The 22,667-nt window shown below is 51.7% G+C and overlaps 1 protein-coding gene across 1 annotated transcript in view; it reads left to right on the forward strand.

Moving 5' to 3' along the window:
* Window positions 1-22,667, forward strand: part of DNAI1 (dynein axonemal intermediate chain 1) — a 217,942-nt gene that overhangs the window by 134,361 nt on the left and 60,914 nt on the right. The gene's annotated exons all lie outside the window — the stretch shown is intronic.

The raw sequence follows: 22,667 nt of genomic DNA on the forward strand, positions 1-22,667 counted from the left end.
CTTTCTCTGGGTTTGGGCATTCAGCAGTCTGGATCTGGGGTTTTGCTGCAAGCAAATTGAACATTTTTTGTTTTAAAAAAGATTCCTGAAACTTCCTATTTTGGAGAATTGTTTGTGGAGGGCTCATCAGGTTCATCTCCCCCTTTCACGGGGAGCTGAGCACTAGGGCACACGGCTCAGCAGGTGGCCTGCTTTTGATATAGTTCAAGGAAAAACATGTTAAAATCCCATTTTGACTTTTAATTAGCCAAAATCTGCTGCAGAAAACCACTAACCCTAAGTCTACACAAGCAAGGAACGCCTGTAGAGTCAAGCTGGAAGAAACTCAGAATTTCAGTATCTGAGAATTCCAATGGTAGCAGAGCAGATGGAAACATATTGCCAAAAACCGTCTAGAGAGCTCTTCCAACCTTCCTGAAAGTTTAATTGCAAACGAAGAGTAAGATGCACTTGTCACTCTCACAATTTAACATAAGAAAGGAAACTAAATGGAAAATAATGACGTGGCCTTTCAGAGCTGAGACCGTTAGCAGCCCCTGCACTCTAGATAGTCTCCAAGCTAAGAAAGCGAAGATGGAACAGTTCCCCTGTGGCACTGAAAAGCAGTGGAGAAATCTCATTAAAAATATAAATAAACAAACCCCACCAATCTAAAACCTGAGTCTTGGAACAAGCGAAGCAATGTAGAGTTCATTAAGTGCAAAGATATTTGCTCTCATTTTTGTGGCCTAGATATTCCTGCCGCTACTGCAGCGAAGGCACAGCGCTATTACACCTACCTCCTGTACATTTTGATGCCCTCAAGTCCAATGGCATCCTACTCCCGATGCTTTGCAAAGAACACTTCTCACATTGGAGCTCCCTGAGGCACCTTTCCCCATTACTTACGGTATTGACCTTTCAAGATCTGAGCTATTTTAAACGACACAAGGTGCTGAAAATCAACGCATACTTCCTGACACTTTACAAGCGAATTTGCCCTTTTCTGCCTTTGTAAACATACTTTACTGAACAATTATTTTGTATAACAAATCTCAAAGATCAGGTTCCTCATGTGTCTTACCGCGAGCGCAGTGTTCCCTGCGATGCTGATAGGGGGGGTTTATAATCCTTCGTGGTGCCCATCCTTTTCTGGGTATGGGGATGAAGGCTTGGCGTTAGCTGGCACGTGTATTTATTTTGGAAACCGTTGTAAGGCGGCTGTTGCCCACTTAAGATTAATCAGAGGCAAACACTGGTGTCTGTGATTAAAAGTATGAAAGGTTTATCAGAAAAGGTCCTCAGAGGCATTCTAGCTTTGCAAACACTTACTGGGCGTTCAGTCCGATCCTTCAACTTGTCTCAGAGGGGTCACCGTGTTAATCTGTATCTGCAAAAACAACAGAGTCCTTTGGCCCCTTTAAGACTGACAGATTTATTAGGGTGTAAGCGTTCATGGGTAAAACCCCCTTTCTCAGATGCATCTGGTAAAGTGGGTTTTTGCCCCACAAAAGTTGATGTCCTAATAAATCTGTCCGTCTTCAAGGTGCCACAGGACCCCTCGTCATCCTGCAACTGCTGCTCATGCAAGTATCCCAGTGGGAGTGATTCTGAAAGCTAACGAGCCTGCTCCTCTCTGCTGCGGCAGTAGGATATGGGAGTGGGAGAACAAGACCTTGCAGGCTGGGTGCTCTGTGCTCTGAGTCTTTACGCCGGGGAGTTCTCTGGCCTGGTTTGTACAGGACTCGCACGCATCTTCCCGCTCGGGGCTGCGGGTTCGCACTAGAAAAGCAAAATCCTGCTGCCAGAAATTCTCCTCCCCTCACACATCCTGTATTTTGAACCCATTGGTTGACTCCCCTTCCCCCTCGCCCTCCATGCCAAGTTCCAAGCTCTGTGCTGCCCCTCTTTATCCTACAGCTCTGATCTTGTACCCTGCTGCAGCAGAAACCTCTTGATGCCCCATTGGTTGTGTGTTCAGCGTTCGTGCTTTTTCTTTGATGCCCACCACCGTGGGTGCCCTCACCTGCTCACCCATCACACTCGCCTCAGTCACTCCATCCAGTCAGGCTTGAGGACAGTAATGGAAGGATAATGGAGCCAATAATTAAGCAGTCAGTTTGTAGACACCTAGGAAGTAATAAGGTGATAGGTAAGAGCCTGCATGGATTTGTCAAGGCAAATCATGTCAAACCAACCTGACAGCTTTCTTTGCCAGGGTAACCAGCCTTGTAGACTGATGGAAGCGCTGTCTGTGGTTGATCTTGGTTTTAGTATGGCTTTTGATACAACCTCCCATGCCCTTTTCATAAACGAACTAAGAAAATACAACCTAGGCGGAGCTGCTAGAAGGTGGGTGCATAATTGGCTGGAAAATTGTGGTTCCCATGCTAGGATGGACATAACAAGTGGGGTCTAGTTCTGTTCAATATCTTCATCAGCAATTTCAATGTTGACATAGAGAGCGTGATGATTGAGTTAGCACAGTGTTTCTTAAACTGTGTTCCATGGCACACTGGTGTGCTGCAAGGCAGTCGGAGCTGTGCCGCGGAGAACAAGAGAGTTCAAAATGGTTGCTCTTAAAGGGCAATATCAATAACTTCTCCCGCCACCCCCCACTCCTCCCCCCCTTTTTTTTTTTGCTCAAAAAAAAATCCTTGGTGTTCCTCATAAAAAACATTATTCCTCGGACTTAAAAAGTTTAAGAAACACTGAGTTAGCAGGTGATACCAAGCTGGGAGGGGTTGCAGGAGCTTCGGAAGATAGAGTCAAAATTCAAAATGATCTGGACAAATTGGAGAAATGATCTGAGGTCAATAGGACGAAATTCAGTAAGGACAAATGCCAAGTGCTCCACAATCCATTTCCCGCCTACGGAATGGGAAGTGACTGCCGAGGAAGGAGTAGTGCTTAAAGGAATCTGGGGTCATAGTGAATCACAAGCTAAATAGCAGTAAATGGTGGAATGCTGTTGTGAAAAAAGCAAACATCATTCTGGGGCTTCTTAGCCGATATGTTATAAGCAAGACTTAAGTCATTCTTCCAGTCTGCTCCGGGCTGATATGGCCTCAGCTGGAGGACTGTGTCCAGTTCTTGGGGCCCTGTTTCAGGAAAGATGTGGACAAACAGAGAAAGTCCAGAGGAGAGCAACAAACATGATGAAAGATCTAGAAAACGTGGCCTGTGAGGGAAGGCTGAGAAATTGGGTTTGTTTAGTTTGGTGAAGTTTTTCCTACTGTCCCGTCTAAGCTGCCCTTGCTGCAATTTAAGCCCGTTGCTTCTTGTCCTGTATTTAGAGTTTAAGCAGAAGAGTCTTTCCCTTTTCCTTCCCTTCAGGGCTGAGGAGTTGGAGTTATACAGACCCATGGTGCTCCTGCTCCAGGAATATTCAGGGTCCTGGGGCCCAGCCATGTTCAGCGCTGTCTCTCTCTACCCTGGCCCTGCCTGCCATCCCTGTGCTTCCCCCAGGGTGTCTCCCTGCCCACCTGCCACTACTGGGTATTTAAAAGGGCCCGAGGGCCCCACCACCCCCACGGGCAGTACAGTGAGGCTGAGGCAGCTTCCCGCCCACCCTTGCTTCATGCCACTCCCAGAGCGGCTAGCACGTCCATGCATGCCCCTGCCCCATGCACTGACTCGGCAACTCCCATTGGCTGGAAAGTGTGGCCAGTGGGGATGGTGCCTGTGGGCTACAGCACACAGAGACCCCCACCCCTGGCTTGCCTGCCTAGGAGCTGCTGCCTGAGGAGTGTGCCAGGAGCTGCCTGAGATAAACTCTTTCAGGATCTGTCTGAGGTAAATGCTGCCTCCTTACCCCCTGCCCCAGCCCAGAGCTCACACCCTACTCCCAGACTCCTTCCCAGAGCCTGTACCCCCTCCTGCACCCAAACCTGCTGCCCCGCCCATAGCCCGTACCCACACTCTGCACCATCCCACACCCAGACTCCTTCCCAGAGCCTGCACCTGCACCCCAACCTCCTGCCCCGCCCATAGCCCGTACCCACACTCTGCACCGTCCCACACCCAGACTCCTTCCCAGAGCCTGCACCTGCACCCCAACCTCCTGCCCCCGCCCATAGCCCGTACCCACACTCTGCACCGTCCCACACTCAGACTCCTTCCCAGAGCCTGCACCTGCACCCCAACCTCCTGCCCCCGCCCATAGCCCGTACCCACACTCTGCACCGTCCCACACCCAGACTCCTTCCCAGAGCCTGTACCTGCACCCCAACCTCCTGCCCCCGCCCATAGCCCGTACCCACACTCTGCACCGTCCCACACCCAGACTCCCTCCCAGAGCCTGTACCTGCACCCCAACCTCCTGCCCCCGCCCATAGCCCGTACCCACACTCTGCACCGTCCCACACTCAGACTCCTTCCCAGAGCCTGCACCTGCACCCCAACCTCCTGCCCCCGCCCATAGCCCGTACCCACACTCTGCACCGTCCCACACCCAGACTCCCTCCCAGAGCCTGCACCTGCACCCCAACCTCCTGCCCCCGCCCATAGCCCGTACCCACACTCTGCACCGTCCCACACCCAGACTCCCTCCCAGAGCCTGTACCTGCACCCCAACCTCCTGCCCCGACCATAGCCCGTACCCACACTCTGCACCGTCCCACACCCAGACTCCTTCCCAGAGCCTGCACCTGCACCCCAACCTCCTGCCCCCGCCCATAGCCCGTACCCACACTCTGCACCGTCCCACACCCAGACTCCTTCCCAGAGCCTGCACCTGCACCCCAACCTCCTGCCCCCGCCCATAGCCCGTACCCACACTCTGCACCGTCCCACACCCAGACTCCTTCCCAGAGCCTGTACCTGCACCCCAACCTCCTGCCCCCGCCCATAGCCCGTACCCACACTCTGCACCGTCCCACACCCAGACTCCTTCCCAGAGCCTGTACCTGCACCCCAACCTCCTGCCCCCGCCCATAGCCCGTACCCACACTCTGCACCGTCCCACACCCAGACTCCTTCCCAGAGCCTGCACCTGCACCCCAACCTCCTGCCCCCGCCCATAGCCCGTACCCACACTCTGCACCGTCCCACACCCAGACTCCTTCCCAGAGCCTGTACCTGCACCCCAACCTCCTGCCCCGCCCATAGCCCGTACCCACACTCTGCACCATCCCACACCCAGACTCCTTCCCAGAGCCTGCACCTGCACCCCAACCTCCTGCCCCCGCCCATAGCCCGTACCCACACTCTGCACCGTCCCACACCCAGACTCCTTCCCAGAGCCTGTACCTGCACCCCAACCTCCTGCCCCCGCCCATAGCCCGTACCCACACTCTGCACAATCCCACACCCAAACTCCCTCCCAGAGCCTGCACCTGCACCCCAACCTCCGGCCCCCGCCCATAGCCCGTACCCACACTCTGCACCGTCCCACACCCAGACTCCTTCCCAGAGCCTGCACCCCAACCTCCTGCCCCCGCCCATAGCCCGTACCCACACTCTGCACCGTCCCACACCCAGACTCCTTCCCAGAGCCTGCACCTGCACCCCAACCTCCTGCCCCGCCCATAGCCCGTACCCACACTCTGCACCGTCCCACACCCAGACTCCTTCCCAGAGCCTGTACCCGAACCTCCTGCCCCGACCATAGCCCGTACCCACACTCTGCACCGTCCCACACCCAGACTCCTTCCCAGAGCCTGCACCTGCACCCCAACCTCCTGCCCCCGCCCATAGCCCGTACCCACACTCTGCACCGTCCCACACCCAGACTCCCTCCCAGAGCCTGCACCTGCACCCCAACCTCCTGCCCCCGCCCATAGCCCGTACCCACACTCTGCACCGTCCCACACCCAGACTCCCTCCCAGAGCCTGTACCTGCACCCCAACCTCCTGCCCCGACCATAGCCCGTACCCACACTCTGCACCGTCCCATACCCAGACTCCCTCCCAGAGCCTGTACCTGCACCCCAACCTCCTGCCCCGACCATAGCCCGTACCCACACTCTGCACCGTCCCACACCCAGACTCCTTCCCAGAGCCTGCACCTGCACCCCAACCTCCTGCCCCCGCCCATAGCCCGTACCCACACTCTGCACCGTCCCACACCCAGACTCCCTCCCAGAGCCTGCACCTGCACCCCAACCTCCTGCCCCCGCCCATAGCCCGTACCCACACTCTGCACCGTCCCACACCCAGACTCCCTCCCAGAGCCTGTACCTGCACCCCAACCTCCTGCCCCGCCCATAGCCCGTACCCACACTCTGCACCGTCCCACACCCAGACTCCTTCCCAGAGCCTGCACCTGCACCCCAACCTCCTGCCCCCGCCCATAGCCCGTACCCACACTCTGCACCGTCCCACACCCAGACTCCTTCCCAGAGCCTGCACCTGCACCCCAACCTCCTGCCCCGCCCATAGCCCGTACCCACACTCTGCACCGTCCCACACCCAGACTCCTTCCCAGAGCCTGTACCTGCACCCCAACCTCCTGCCCCCGCCCATAGCCCGTACCCACATTCTGCACCATCCCACACCCAGACTCCCTCCCAGAGCCTGCACCTGCACCCCAACCTCCTGCCCCCGCCCATAGCCCGTACCCACACTCTGCACCGTCCCACACCCAGACTCCTTCCCAGAGCCTGCACCCGAACCTCCTGCCCCGACCATAGCCCGTACCCACACTCTGCACCGTCCCACACCCAGACTCCTTCCCAGAGCCTGCACCCGAACCTCCTGCCCCCGCCCATAGCCCGTACCCACACTCTGCACCATCCCACACCCAAACTCCCTCCCAGAGCCTGCACCTGCACCCCAACCTCCTGCCCCCGCCCATAGCCCGTACCCACACTCTGCACCGTCCCACACCCAGACTCCTTCCCCGAGCCTGCACCTGCACCCCAACCTCCTGCCCCCGCCCATAGCCCGTACCCACACTCTGCACTGTCCCACACACAGACTCCCTCCCAGAGCCTGGCCCCTCACCCCTCCCATACCCAAACTTCTTACCAGAGCCTGACCCCTTTTTCCCTCCTGCACATGAGCTCCCGCCCTGAGCCCGCACCTCAACTCCCTCCTGCACCAGAACTCCCCCCCTAGAGCCGTAGCCACATGAGGCGGTGGCATAAGGGGTGAGTGAAACTGCTGCTTGGGGAGACACGCTCCCCTGCTTGTGGCCCCACCCATACTCCACCCCTGCTCTGCCCCAGGCCTCCCCTCCCACTCCCCTGTCTCCCTCTTCTCTTCCCTCCCCCTCTCTGCTCGGCCCTTCCAGCCAAACCCTGAACCCAAATGTAGCAAACGGCATTTGGAAAAAAACCACTTTTCTACAATTTCTTTCTAAAGAAAATGGAGCATGTTTCTCACTGCCTGCCAGATTGGGAAGACAGGACACGCAGAAGGTACCTAATTAAAAGCACTAAATTTGGGAATAAAAATATGTCACTCACAGGTTTTCTGATACACCCTGAAGTTTGTCAGAGATTTAGTGGCAAAAACTTTGTAGTCAGGGCAAGTCAGCTGAACACATTAAATATGATAGAATACATGACACAGCTCCTCTCGGGTTCAGTATTTTTAGGGTGATTTCGTATTTGAAATGTTCCTTTAAGCCTTCCTAAAGCAATCAATCATGTCCTGTCACAGCATCATTATTTTACATTAATCAGATCAGTTTAGGGTGTTCACAACAGAGCTCTTCGAAAAGGGGACCACTCATTTATTGTGTGTCAGCTCCCTAAAAATAGTGAATTTCACCATCTGTTTGTTAAAATAGGTTTCCAAAGGTTTTAGGCAAAACAAATGATTTTATATCTTACTGAGCTACTGAATTTGATGGATGGGTCACTTAAAACTAGTTCATTACATAGAAGTAAAGGAACGGAAACTCATTTGTCCAGCTATCTGGAAGAAAAGGGATGTTATCTCTTTAAGGCGGTGTGCCGCGGAGAACAACAAAATTCAAAATGACCGCCCTTAAAGGGCCAGGTGACTTTTTTTTTAACTCAATAACTCTCCCCCTCGACCTTTTTTTTTTTTTTTTTTTTTGATCGACAAAAAAAATCCCTGGTGTTCCTCATAAAAAAAAATTGTTTGGTGTTCCTCGGTCTTAAAAAGCTTAAGAAACACTGCTTTAAGGCAAGGGCGGGGGACCTATGGCCATGGGCTGGATTCAATCAAAGCAAGCTGCAGGCCGCATTCTGCCCGCAGGCTCTGCCTGGGAGCAGGAGGAAGCAGCTCTGCTCGGCTCTGCATGCTACCGGGAAGCACTTCCTACAGACACCCCCTCCTGCCGCTCCTGTTGCCTGGGAATCATGGCCAGTCCCCTGCATCCTTCTCCCCAGCCAGCTCCTGCACCTTCCCTCCTCCCCAGACCCTGCACCCTCCCCCCAGCCTGCTCCCCAGCAGCCCTCTCCCACGCCTGGAACCCCTCATTTTGAGCCCCACCCCAGCACCTATGGTGACCCCATAGAAGATACTAGCCCCAGGCTCCCAGAAGAGTTAATTCAGCCCCTGGTAAGCTCTGATGCTCCCAGTGGGACTGACGCTTGAGGGAGTGCCTTTTCTTCCTGTTTCCCAGGTGGGGGGCTTTTCTCCTTTTTTCTCTGGGTCAGTGGCCCCCGACTCAATAAAGGCTCCATCCCTGCCTTAAGGGATCTCTTCAACAGAGGGCCGACAGGAGAAGAATTACAGCTGGCATGGCCAGAAAGGAGAGGAAGACTTTGGAAGCAAGTTTTTGTAGGATAGTAATTACAGTTAATCTGTGTGTTTTACCCAAGGGTGCTCTTTTGAAGAATTTATTTTAAAACCTGTGTGTCGGGAGAGCCAGGCATTTCAGACTAAAGCTTGTTGCATCTAAAAATCTATGCAAGGAATTTTTTAGAGCTGTGATTATTATAATCTTCAGCAACAAAGCAATGAAATATTTAAAGCAATTTTTAAACAGTTGCCGTTAGGATGACTGTATTTCCCTCGGCTGAATTGGGAAAATTACGTGTATTCAAGTGAGTTCAATGGCAATCAATCAGAACGATGCTGTACAACTGTTGAAATTAACATCATGTTGGGCGAGCTCCTGTTCGAAAGAAACACTGAGGAGCTGGAGACTTTTCATTTACCTTCTGATCTTCAAGAGTTGCGTGGTGAGAGGTGACCACACACACAATCCCGTCCACCTGTCTCACATGGGCATGGGGGTGGCCAACTGACCTGACCCAACCCTCCCTGGCCAGTGCTCTCTACCTCCATGCCTGACTGGGCCCCCAGACAGACCTGCCTCTCCTGGGACCTGGCACTGCGTCTTCTCAAGGCAACATGTGGTAGCACGCACGATCACAGGGTCGCTCCCTGGATGTCTGGGAGGGTTCACACCACAGCATGGCCAGCAGCAGTCTTTCAGTGCTGTGCAGGAGGAAGGGACGGGGGCTGCTGCCAGCCACAAGGACTGGGGGTGGGTATGGATGATTTGGCCTGTATCTTTGCAACTATCTATATAAATGATGGGAACTAATTTCGCTGTTACCACTCAAGAGAGATCTTGGAGTCACTGTGGAGAGTTCTCTGAAAACATCCACTCCGCGTACAGCGGCGGTCAAAAAAGCAAACAGAATGGTCGGATCCATTACAAAATGGGTAGAGAATTAGACAGAGAATATCTTATTGCCTCTGTATAAAACCATGGTATGCCCACATCTTGAATACTGCGTACAGATGTGGTCGCCTCATTTCAAAAAAAGATCCCTTGGAATTGGAAAAAGTTCAGAAAATGGCAACAAAAATGATCAGGGGCATGATATGGCTGCCATATGAGGAGAGATTAATGAATCTCTGGGAATTTCAGCTTAGAAAAGAGAAGACTCAGTGGGGACAGGACAGAGGTCTAGAAAATCATCACTGGCATGGAGAAAGTGAACAAGGAAAAGTGATTTACTTGTTCCTATAACACAAGAACTAGGGGTCACCAAAATAAATGAATAGGCAGCAGGTTTAAAACAAGCCAAAGGAAGTTTTTCTTCACACAACACACAGTCAACCTGTGGAACTCCTTGCCTGAGGATGTGGTGAAAGCCAGGACTTTAAGAAGGGTTCAACAAAGAGTTAGATACCTCCATGAAGGTTAGGTCCATCAATGGCTGTTAGCCAGGCTGGGTAGGAACAGTGTCCCTGGCCTCTGTTTGTCTGCAAATGGGTGACAGGGGAGGAATCACGTGAGGATTACCTGTTGTGATCCCTCCCTCTGGGGCACCTGGCGTGGGTCACTGTGGGCAGACAGGATACTGGGCTGGATGGGCCTTTGGTCTGACCCAGTCTGGCTGTTCTTATGTAAATCATCTCTTCCCTCCTCTCCTATGCCTCGCTTCCCGGTGTGGCTAGAAGCAGCTTGTCCCTTCCTGCCCATAGAAAGGCAGCTAACACTTCTCAGCCACTGCCAGCCACGGACATCACCCAACCACCTCTTGTCCTCTGGCTACAGCGTGGGCAGGAAGGGGTTAATCCCTAAGGCTGCCTTGTGCACCAGGGCTCAGGGAACCTGACTGCAGTGGCTTCAGCCAATCCAGCGGGAGAAGTGGCCCCGGGGAGAGTGCCCACCCACGGGACACAGCGGGACAGCCCCACACTGCCTGGGAGCAGGATCGAAGGCCGGGGCGGTGTGTGAAGAGGCGCTAAGCTCCTGCCCGAGGGTCTGCTGTGGCCAGCAGTGCGACCCACCAGGACTGATGGCAGGGGAGAGGCAAAGAATGCAGGATAATTTGCCCATTTTTAAGAAAAAGCTGGGATTCCTGCCGGGGGCTTCCATACAGCACTGTCCCTTTCAGAACGGGACATCTGCTCACCCTGAGTCAAGCAATGCACAGCTGCTTTTGTCAGTAAGTTCAGAAAAGAGGCAGTCTCGGGATCGGCAGCTGCCTGTTAACTGGCTTCATTACCACTTGCTGGCGCTTTCCCAGGTTCAATGTGACACTAATAGGGCTGGCGAGCTGGACGGCTTTTTGCTTTTCCGTCAATAGATCCACTCTGGAGGAAAGTATCAGAGGGGTAGCTGTGTTAGTCTGAATCTGCAAAAGCGGCGAGGAGTCCGGTGGCACCTTAGAGACTAACTGAAGTGTTGGAGCATAAGCTTTTGTGGGCAAAGACCCACTTCGTCAGACCCACTTCCTCTGGGGGAAGACTCACAAGGATGCAACAGCTGCTGGGGGAGTCTGCAGGGACTGTCCGCATAGAGATGGGAAAAGGTTGAGCATTAAGACCCAGGGAAGGCAGTGCCTCCCCTTGCCTCTTATACCCACTATCCATTGGCGGGGGAGAGGGGCTTGGACCCGATTTGGCATCTCCAAAAACTATATAAACCTGCCGTCTCACTTCTCTGAATCCTTGTTTCATTGCAGATCCCCTCTGATGGTCTAATGGGACAACATTGTGTCCTTAATCAATAGGCAGGGACAGCGTGTATATTGCTCACTACTTTAGATAAGAAATCAAGTTCCCTTCCACATCCTCTGTAGGCAGAAAGGCAATGAATTCAGTTTAGTACTGAAGTGTAAGGCAAGCAGGAATCTCGTATGGAAGAGATGTGTGAAAAATAGGAACTTACCCTTAATGGCAGTGGATCTTACTCCAACACACGTGGCAAACATCACAAACTGATTTACAAATAACCTGTAAGAATCAACGTGGTCGGACGTGGGCCCTTGTCGACCGCCCTGTTATGCCTCGTGGATTGAGGTTTACCGGGGCGGTCGACAAGGGCTTCCCTTGTTGACCACAGAGCATCCAGACTACCATGCTGTGCCACCAAACAGCTGATTGGCACAGCGTGGCGGCCATTTTGATGTAAATGAAGCGGCGATTATTTAAATCACCACTTCATTTCCCTTTTTCGAGTACACTCATCTACACGGCTCTGTTGACGGAGCCATGTAGTTTGGACGTAAGGGTGCAGGTTCAGTCCCTCCTGCGACAACCAGGGTTCATCGGCTTTATAGGAGAATCCCTAGCAATCCTCTTCTGGCCCCTCTGCACTTCGCAGAGGGGCTGGCCTGGTCTCTGAAGATCCAGCCCACTTCTTTGTAACCTGACAACGTTCTCTTGGCAGACTAGTCAAGTCTCACTAGTGGAGCATATAAAAAGTGCCCAGCCCAGCACTGGCAACAATAACACAACCAGCCTGCTTGTAACCAGGCTGCCAGCTGCAGTTCCCCCAATTGCTCCGCACAAGGGCTGCTGCGTTGATCTGCCGCTTGCCAGCTGAAGTCAGACTGTGTCTAGGGCTCTGGGCACAGCCAGTTGCTAAACGCATTGCCTCTCTGGTCAGCCGCTTGTGGATTTGGAACCCTCCTTGGATTTGTCCGTGTTTGCATTCCATGGAGGGGATTTAACAAAATCCCTCCCGAGGCTGCTGGAAGCCGGGCAGTAAGAGATATGTCAAGACATAAAGGGCAGCGTGGTATTAAATCAGTCTTCACCTTTTATTTCTGTATCGATTGTCTTTGTTGCCAAGCTACCGGAGACCTGCTTTGCTCCTATAGCTTATCCCCTCTTAGCCTTGCCTCTGACTGAGCTGATCCGGCAGCACAAGTAGTGCGTAAACCACGGCTCGGGAGCGTAGGGTCTCACGTCCGGCAGAAAACCAGCTTTCCTGCGAGCTGCGCTTGCGAAGAGAAGACGCTGCCTGTATCACAGAGGACGGGCCAAGCCCTTTTCTCAGTGGTACCCTGCTGTCTCATGCCCATAGGGATGCCCACGAGTGGGAGCAAACTTTGGCCTCATTGCTCTGTGATGGGCGGGCCTGGGGAAAGGCGGCCACCTTTTCAAAGCATGGCCTTCCCCCTCGTAAAGAACGTGAGCTCACTCTTCAGTTGCACCTTGTGATGTGGAAGAACGTGCCAGCCACTCCCAGCAGAGGGCTGAAAATGGAGCAGAAGAGCCTCAGTATAGAAGAGAGGAAGTGTGGGATTGCTGAAGAGACATTTGACTTGGAAAAGGTGCCAAGAAGAGCAGCAAATATGATTAGGTGTAAGGAACAGAGAGATGAAAAAAGCCTGGGACTTTTCAGCTTGGAAAAGATAACTAAAGGGGGCCTGTGGCAGGGTCAGACCCACTCCTGTATCCCAGACCCCTGGTCTGTCTCACTTGCCCTTCCCAACATTTTGGGGTTCTGCCCCTTGGCTAAACAGGTATTGGGGCAGACGCCCTGGCCATCCTGGGCTGAATAACCAGCTGGGCTCTCAGGCCACTGGGGTAGGGAGCCCAAACACTCCCTGTCAGAGCCCCTTGCTCTCCCCGTCTATTCTGCCAGCACTGACGCTCTGTTTTTCAGCTTCTCTGTCCCCTTCCTTGCCAGCTCTCACTTCCCTCTACCTCCTCCAGGGTACGTCTACACTACAGAGTTTTGTCGGAAAAACGGCCGTTTTCCCAACAAAACTTGAGGAAAGTCCACACTGCAATCACGTTCTTCCGCAAGAAAATGGAAAGAACAGAGGGGTTTTCCTGGCGTTGATAATCCTCTTTCTATGAGGAAGAAGCCTTTTTGAGAACGAGCTCTTTCGGAAGGAGGCATGTGTGGACGGGGAAGAGGGAGTTCTTTCGCAAGAAGAGGAAAAAGCTCTGATCGCCACTCCATCCGTAGTAATCACAGCTGACATGCGAGATAGCGTCCATTCAGCGTGGACGCTCTCTTTCGAAAAAGCAGATGGCTTTTTCAGTGCGCTTTTGTGTGTGGACGCTCTCTCTCAGAAGAAGTTTTTTCAGAAGATCTCTTCCGAAAAAAGGTTCTTCTGAAAGAAGCCTGCAGTCTAGACGTAGCCCCGGACTTCTCTTCCACTCACCTGCTCTCCCCCACAGGGAAGGGTTTTAAAGAGGTCCCATGGCATCCTGAAGTCAGCTCACCTGGCTCTCAATTGATTTCTAGCAGCCCTGTCTCTGCTGCACCTGATTAACCAGGGCCCTTGCTGGTTTTCAGATCTGCCTGTCTTCCCTTCCATTAAGCTCTTTCACAGGGCCGTCCTGGTGATTTTCTCCCCTCGTCCAGCTATTTGTGCTCCTGCACATGAAATCATCTCTGAAATAATCTCCTCTTACAGCTATCTACTAGATCCAGGTCTCTCACTGGGCTGAGTGACTGTGTGAACTTGTTCTGTGGCCAGCTTGAGAACAGACTGCGTCTCAGTTCCCGTGTTCTCCACGGCTCAGTTCGAGGCAGTGATGGAGCAAAACCAGAATCTCCTTACTTAGCCGTTCTGCTTCCTGGACATAGCAGAGTCTGATCTACTGGCTGGAGTGACAACAATTACTGTTCCTTCTTCCTGGGAGCCCTGCAGAACCAGCCTGCCTCCGAGAGGGTGACCTGGGCTACGTCTAGACTGGCACGATTTTCCGCGAATGCTTTTAACAGAAAAGTTTTCCGTTAAAAGCATTTGCGGAAAAGAGCGTCTAGATTGGCACGGATGCTTTTCAGCAAAAGCACTTTTTGTGGAAAAGCGTCTGTGCCAATCTAGACGCGCTTTTCCGCAAGAAAGCCCTGATCGCCATTTTCGCAATCGGGGCTTTTTTGCGCAAAACAAATCTCAGCTGTCTACACTGGCCCTTTTGCGCAAAAGCAGTTCTGGAAAAGGGCTTTTGCCCGAACGGGAGCAGCATAGCATTTCCGCAAGAAGCACTGATTTCAGACAGTAGGAAGTCAATGTTCTTGCGGAAATTCAAGCGGCCAGTGTAGACAGCTGGCAAGTTTTTCCGCAAAAGCAGCTGCAGAAAAACTTGCCAGTCTAGACACAGCCCTGGTGTCTGTCATGTCTTGAGCGTCAGTCGCAGAATTGTTCACTTCGCTCCAAGGGGCTACACGCCTGCAGCTCTAGCAAAAGCAATAGGATTACGCAGCAGGCACTGGGGATGGATATGGAAGGAAGTGAGTGCCAGTAGGGGCTACATGTGACAGATTCTTTATCGCCCATGATGATAGTGGAGAAGGCATGAACCAGCCTGGACTCCCAGATGCCAGGGTGAGTCAGCAGGGCCGGCCAGCCGTGGGAATCAACTCTCTTAAGCCTGGAGCATGTTGGCCCAGCAGTTATTAACACCCCTCCTGGGACACCACCCCGCCATTTGTCCAGTGGCTTTATGGAGCAGAGCTGCCCTGAGACATCTGAGCTGGGTTTGGAGGGTGGCAGGAGTTTGGGTAACTCCTGCACGAACCCAGCGTTGGTGCCTGTGGACAAGGAGGAGTCCGAGTTCAGCACTTCTCCACTCTTGACATGAAGCAGCTTGTTCGTGTGAATTGTTCTCCCGCATCTGTGGTGCAGCACAGCTGTACGCAGCCTTTATTTGTAACACAGTATGAAGCAAGGAGGCTACCGCTCCCTCCAAGCAGGAAGGTGGTCTAGTTAATCGGCAGGTCATTTAAATAAGAGCACGTTGTACACAAGCAATTTGCAGCGTCGGTAAGGGCTATGGCAGGGGTGTCCAAACTTTTTTCAAAGAGGGCCAGGTTTGATGAAGTGAACATGCGTGAGGGCCGACCATTTTGCCTGACATTCTTTGAACCATTAAAATTAAATGCAAATTAACTATTTTATGCAAAGTTTATTGCAAACGGCATACTTTTCATTTCGTCACATGGATGACAAATCTAAACAGGTGTTAAATCACTCTGCCTTTCATATCTGAAGGCCAGATGAAAAAAAAAATCCAGGAAGCTGAGATATATGTCAGGAACATTGTAAAGTACATTACATATTATTGGTAATAAAGGTTGTCTGTCAACTTTTAAGTTAAAGAAATATGAACAGGATCATAACACCAAGTATACATGTTGTGTCCAAATATATTTATAACTGATTTAGACCAACTGACATTAACTGAGATTTTACAATGTATTCATCTCAATACATATGGATTCGTTGGGGGCCATAAAAGATAGATATTGCCAAATTACCTGTGGGGCCGTATTAAACCGGAACACGGGTCGCAATTGGCCCGCGGGCCGGACTTTGGACATGCCTGGGCTATGGGATCCCAGTGAGGTTTGGTGACCCCAGTATTTCTGCCGTCAGTACCACGCGGGAGAGAGGTCGTAGGCATCAGCCAGTCTGAAAGTTCAGCCATGTGTGGTGGTTGCCCAATGATGGTTATTGATATCGGACACCAGATCAGAAACCAAAACACCATGCTGAGCTGCTGGACTGAACAGCTGGGATTTAATCTGGGGCGGGGGGGAGTTCACTGGACTCCCTAGGCCTACCCTGTGGTACAGTTTGCACGGCTGTTTTAGCTGCTTTTCTTTGATTGCATTAGCCTCCGTTACCTTCATGACTGCCCAGTATCTTGGGTATCTCAAATTAGGCTCCTAAATCCTAGATCACAGGAAGGGTAGCTCATTCTGTGATGGCAAGTGTAGTCATGAAGAGCAGTGCTGATGCACAGAATGAAATCTTACACCAAACAAAACAACACAGCAACAGCTGTCTCACACAATGCCTGGTAGCTTCTATCCCCTCATTGATGGACTGTAGCCTTTGACATCCCTCACCGGGCACTAAGTGGGTATCCATTTATACAGACAGGCTACGTCTACACTGGCCCCTTTTCCGGAAGGGGCATGTAAATTTCATGAGTCGTCGTAGGGAAATCCGCGGGGGATTTAAATATCCCCCGCGGCATTTAAATAAAAATGTCCGCCGCTTTTTTCCGGCTTTTAAAAAAGCCGGAAAAGAGCGTCTAGACTGGCCCCGATCCTCCGGAAAAAGCGCCCTTCGAAGTAGGAATAAGAGCCTCCGGAAAAGGGTGCTTTTTCCGGAGGATCGGGGCCAGTCTAGACGCTCTTTTCCGGCTTTTTTAAAAGCCGGAAAAAAGCGGCGGACATTTTTATTTAAATGCCGCGGGGGATATTTAAATCCCCCGCGGATTTCCCTACGACGACTCATGAAATTTACATGCCCCTTCCGGAAAAGGGGCCAGTGTAGACGTAGCCTAAATGACAATGACATTCCTGTATCTGTCATCCGGACAGTCACAGTTTGACTCAGCGCATTCCGTGTGCTTAAGGATACCGCAGTGTGTACTTGAGCAATGTGTGTAAGCCACTGGATGCAGTTTTATCGTTGCTGGCAAAGAGAAATCAGCATGTATCTTTGTTACGGGTTTCTTTGTAGCAGCCAAACATTGCCAGTGAAGGGCCCTGCTGGCAACTTGTCATGAGTTCAAACACCGTATCTAATTTGCAGTCACTCTGCCCTTCACCAGAGGAGAGCAGGCTGTTGAGAATACATTCAACAAGATGTCGGTTGGGCAGTCAGTGTGACCACGCGTTGGGGTTTTCCCGTCTCCTGCACCCCTGTAGTGGCACAAACAGACTTCACCAGCCAGTAGAACAGAGGGAGTTTATTGCTTCTCCAGAATACAGCACAGCACAGATGTCATCCGGTTCCAGGGCAGGCCTAGGATGCCTCAGCCCCCCTTGAGATGGGGGAGATGGGGCCCCTAAATTCCAGCCCCTTCCTTAGGCTGTCTCCTCCATGATCCCAGACAGACACTAACTAACCGTCCCTTCCAGCCCTGCTCCCCAGCCAGGGGCAGCATTCCCCCTTCCTTTGTTCCTCTCCCTGGGAGGTAACCGGTCGAACAGGTCACCTCCCTGTCCCATCAGCTACTCTGCTGGGCCGTGGTACAGGCAGCATCCAGTGGGGGTCACCCACAGCCCAAGCCTAGCAACCAGCAAGGTACCCGCACTACATCACACTGCATAAGAACATAAGATCGGCCGTACTGGGTCAGACCAAAGGTCCCTCTAGCCCAGTGTCCTGTCTGCCCACAGTGGCCAGTACCAGGTGCCCCAGAGGGAGTGAACAGAACAGGGAATCCTCACGTGATCCCTCCGCTGTCGCCCATTTCCAACCTCTGACAAACAGAGGCCAGGGACCATTCCTAGGGACATGATCCCTAGGTATGGCAGCTGGCTGCTCTGTTTTATGGAGGAGTATGACTATTGACGGTTTGGGGTATGCCTTGGCCACCCCGAGATACTCATTTGAACCAAAGATTTTCACAGCAGAACAAACCATTTCAACCATTGTGGGTCGATGGAGATAGAAGGCCAGAGTCTGGTCACACGCATCTAGGTGACTGTGGAAGTCGGGCAGAGTTACTCATGATTTACACCAGTGTGAGAGCAGAAGGAGCCTAGGGTTTTAGGTTTCAGGCGTAGGAGAGAACGATAGGCTAAGGCGCCATATTTGAGAAACAAACTGACAACTAGTCTGATGCGGGGGAGCTGTCTTTGTGTTAGAGAGAATAGCTAAGCGCTAATGCGGAGTTAATGTATGATCCTGAAATACATTTGTAGCCTATTCCTGTAACCCTCGTCAATATGCAGACAGAACTGCTGAAGCAATCAATGGCACTAGGGTTGTATAAACAAGGGTTGCAGGGTCAGATGCTTAAATTCCTCGGGTAGCGGGATCTGCCTAAGCCACGGGGTCATGTGTGCAGGCGGTGTACCTTTTGTAACTCTATCAACTTGTGGAGCTGCACTGATTTGTACCAGCTGGCTTTGTGTTTTGCAAGGACCGGTGGCAAGGACCGGTTGCCCTGGGAATGCTTGGGAAGTTCTGTGCTGATACTCTTCAAAATAATCTCGTTTAATAAAAATTCCTTCTCCCCCCCCCCCCTCCAAGCCCCCCATGGCAGAATGACAACCAGCTGCATGTGTGATTGACATTTCTAGCAGAACTGAAATAGCTCTTTTGTTTCCACGGCCTCACTGAGAAATGAACACGAGCCCTGTGTTTGGAGCTCACAGAAGTTGGCCTTTATAGGAGGAAAGTTCATAACCTTGATTACATTTGTCCCTCACCCCGTTTCCAACATTCTTCAGTGTGTGTCCCAGGCATTTTGCTTGAACATTTGTGACACCCTGCATGGAGCACCCAGAATGACGAGTCCCTGTGTAATCCCTCTCTGCCTCAGCAAAGGAGAGATTTGCTGCCGCTGTGTTATATGTCAGTGCCTGACACAGCGCTTGTCTGCCTTGCCAGCAAACGCTTCAGAACTCCATCACCCTCAGCCTGGCCTTGCAAGCAACAGTCAGTGAACCCCAATTCCTGAGTTCCCCAGAGATGTCTCCCTGCAGTGTCCAGTCCCTCTCATGCAGAGAAGTTCTTAAGTTTGCTGCTCCAGAAAGAGAGAACATGGGCCCTACCGTTCGGGCAGTGGAGGACTGACCCACCAGTTGAATATGCAGCACTGAGAAGCTTTTGTAATAAAACAAGGAAGAGTTGATTGACATAAGCTATAATAAATACCAGCGGAAGACAAGTACGGTTACAAGCCAAATACTGTTTAGTGACTAAAACTTAACTTCAGCGAGTTACAATATTTTTCCAAACCTTTCAGGCCACAAAGATCTGGCTTTCATAGGCTCAATAGGTGCTGCCCCTAGTTCAAAGGTCATTTGACTCCCCTTCTGTTACTCAAACTCCACTGTCTGGGTCTGAAGAGCCAGGAAGGTCCCGGGGTGAAGATTGCATCCCCCAGCATGATGGTTACATGGTCTTCTCTCTCTCTTGTCTCCTGCCTGCAGCTAAGCTGGGCAGATGAGGTTTTTTCTTTCCCGTTCTTGTTCCTCTATTCAGTAAACACCCAGCTAAAAGCTCCACTCATCAGATTTAAAAAGGGGAAAGGTGACTGCAAAGGGAACTGCATGGGTCAGTTCTCGTTCCTCTCTCCCTCCCACACACACATCCTTCCACAAATACACATTGCTTTGTCAGGGCAGGCCGGGCTCATAAGAACATATTTCTAGCCCACGCCTGTAACTCTTTTTGTACACAATGATTTTCAGCACCAGTCTGTCACCAGTTCACATGTGCCACCTTACAGGGCACCTTGAAGATCAATATGATGCCACCAGTGTGTCAGGGCCAGTGTTTGTTCCAGTATGGTGAACCCTCTGCCAGGTGGCATGGACAGGTTCCCAGGATCCTGGCATGGAAGTGGTTGGCATTTTGAAATGGCTCCACCGGTGGTTTTCCGCCTGTGATCTGTGGACGCTGGGGGGACTCAATGCATAAGATTTCCAAAGAGGGGTCCGCACCCCCATTCAAATACTTTTAGAGGCTGAAAACAACTGAACTACATGACCCAGAATAATTTGTGTGTATAAATTGTCATGTGCTCTGACACAGCATCCAACAGATGGCTCTGTCCTCGCTCTAACTGGCCCCCCGAGCGCCATGTGAATGGCATGCCTCAGCAGCCCCATGAAAGTAGCTGATGCAAAATACTGCCATTGGAAATAAAAGTCATTGTTGGTTCCTTCTTGCCCCCGTGGATCTAGATTCATCGACTGCTTCTTATACAGCAAGCATTTTCCATGGATTCTGATTCTTGGGTCCCTTAGCCTCCAGCTTGTGTCATTGGGGTAAGAGTCAGACCCAAGGCCAGATCTACACTACAGCTGAAGGTCAGCTGAAGGTACACAATTCCAGCTACATAAATAATGTAGCTGGAGTCAACGTACCTTAAGTCGAGTTTTGGAGCCATCTTCACAGAGGGATGTTGATGGAAGAAACGTTCCCATTGACTTCTCATACTCCTTGTGACAACAAGCAGTACTGGTGCCGATGGGAGTGCCCTCAGCATTCGATTTAGTGGGTCCATGCTAGACCTGCTAAATCAACCGTCGCAGCATCCATCTTCCCGCAAACAGAGATGTGCCCCCACAACATTCCTGCTAACGCATCCCAGAATGTTGGTTGCTTTTTTCATAACAGTGTCTCACTGTTGATTCATATTTAGCTTGTGATGATAAACACATACTGCAAGCTAGTACAAAGCTTTCCAGACCATTCGGAATAATTATAGTCTACCGCAGTCTAACTTTAGGCAACTTAATGCTTAGGTTCATATTCCGCTTATGAACATAACACAATGTTGAAACAATATATGGATCATGTTGCTAGCACATGCTACTTCTATAGTTTGATCACAGTTTGCCCCTCTACCCCCCCGTGTTTAATAGCATCAAATATTCAGTTTCATATTTTGCTTAAGGCAAAAAACCAAAAAAAGCACTGGCTGAGTTTCTGTGGAGTGAGTGCCAGCCAAGGACCTTGCGTAGGGCGAGGCCATTCATTTCTCTCACAGGAATGTCACATTGTATTAGCCTCCACAAACGGTAGTGAGGATGGGAGTTAATTAGAGTTATTGGAGGATACTGTTGAGTTAACACCACGGAGAGATGGCTGTTGTTCCCAATGGCGTCATTGCGAAATGTGCATTTTCTTGCCGTGCTCCCCGCAGTGAACACGCATCACAACCCGATAACGTCAGACGTTTCCAGCCCATCTCAAGGCTTTTTCTCCTTGCTCAGGCTACATCCTACTGCAGCCAATGGGAGTCTTTGTGTGAGTTAGGTCTAGGACAGCCATGGCCAACCCGAGGCTTGCGAGCCACATGCAGCTCTTCCCCCTCCCCTCCCCGAGAGTGGCCACGAAGCCCCACCCCATGGGTCAAAAAACACCCCCGTGCCTTCTCTCATCCCTGTGCTGACCTGGGCAGGGGAGCTGTCCGGCGTGGCCATGAAAGCTGCAGAAATAAAGATGGCAGCCAAAAAGCCTCAAAACGCGTTTAAATGCATTTTCTTAAAGGAGCAGAGCCTTTTTTTGTAGAGGTTTTTTTTTTTCTTGACCAAACGCGACCAGAGGCTCCTTTTAAAGGGGCAGAAGGGGCAGTTCTTTTTTTTTTCTTTTTGCTCGACAACTTTGCCCTGGCTCTTTGCACTGGATCCACTGCTATCTTTCCTCTTTGCCCAGAATGGGTTGGCCACGCCCGGTCTAGGATCTAGCTTTTCCTGGGTTCTCTTCCTCCTTTTCTGGCAGAGTTCACCTAGTCTTTGTACAGGGGCACCTCTGAGGGGAGAGTCCAAGCTGCCTTCTTCATCCCTTGCTCACTACATGTAGGTGTCAGGCACCTTTGTCATCCCTGTGCCCACCTGAAAATGGACTGTTTCCTGCTAGCAGTCAGGGAAGGAAGAGGAGATCCCCCCCACATCCTATCCAGCAGCTGGCCAGCTGCTGAGGAGAGAGCTAGAGGAGTGGCAGTGGGTTTGCTCACACACAGTGGTACTGTCCCTGCAGCACTGTGGCTCCGCTCAACCCCCGGCACAGTCTGTGCCTTCATGGTACGATCCATCCCGCTAGCAGAACCCCCGACATAGCCCGTGCCTTCGTGGTACGATCCATCCCGCTAGCAGACCCCCCGACACAGCCCGTGCCTTCGTGGTACGATTCATCCCGCTAGCAGAACAGGCCATCTCAAAGTGATGATTCCCCTTTATTCAGTGCTGGGGAGGCCACATCTGGAGTATTGTGTAACATTCTGGGCCCCCCATGACAGAAAGGATGTGAACGCATTGGAAAGTCCAGCAGAGGGCAACAAAAAATATTCGGGGGCTGGAACACATGACCTACGAGGAGAGACTGAGGGATTTGGGCTTGTTTAGTCTGCAGAAGAGAAGAGCAAGGGGGGATTTGAGAGCAGCCTGCAACTCCCTGCAGGGGGATTCAAAGGGGAAGGAGATAGGCTGGTCTCAGTGGTAACAGGTGGCAGAACAAGGAGCAATGGGCTCAAGCTGCAGTGGGGGAGGTGTAGGTTGGACATTAGGAAAAAGCGCTGGGCTGGGTTCCCTGGGGAGGGGTGGAATCTCCATCCCTAGAGGTGTTGAAGTCCCAGCGTGACCA

This window comes from Pelodiscus sinensis, chromosome 6 (assembly GCF_052426305.1).
Source record: "Pelodiscus sinensis isolate ZL-2025 chromosome 6, ASM5242630v1, whole genome shotgun sequence".
In the NCBI taxonomy this organism is placed as follows: domain Eukaryota; kingdom Metazoa; phylum Chordata; order Testudines; family Trionychidae; genus Pelodiscus; species Pelodiscus sinensis.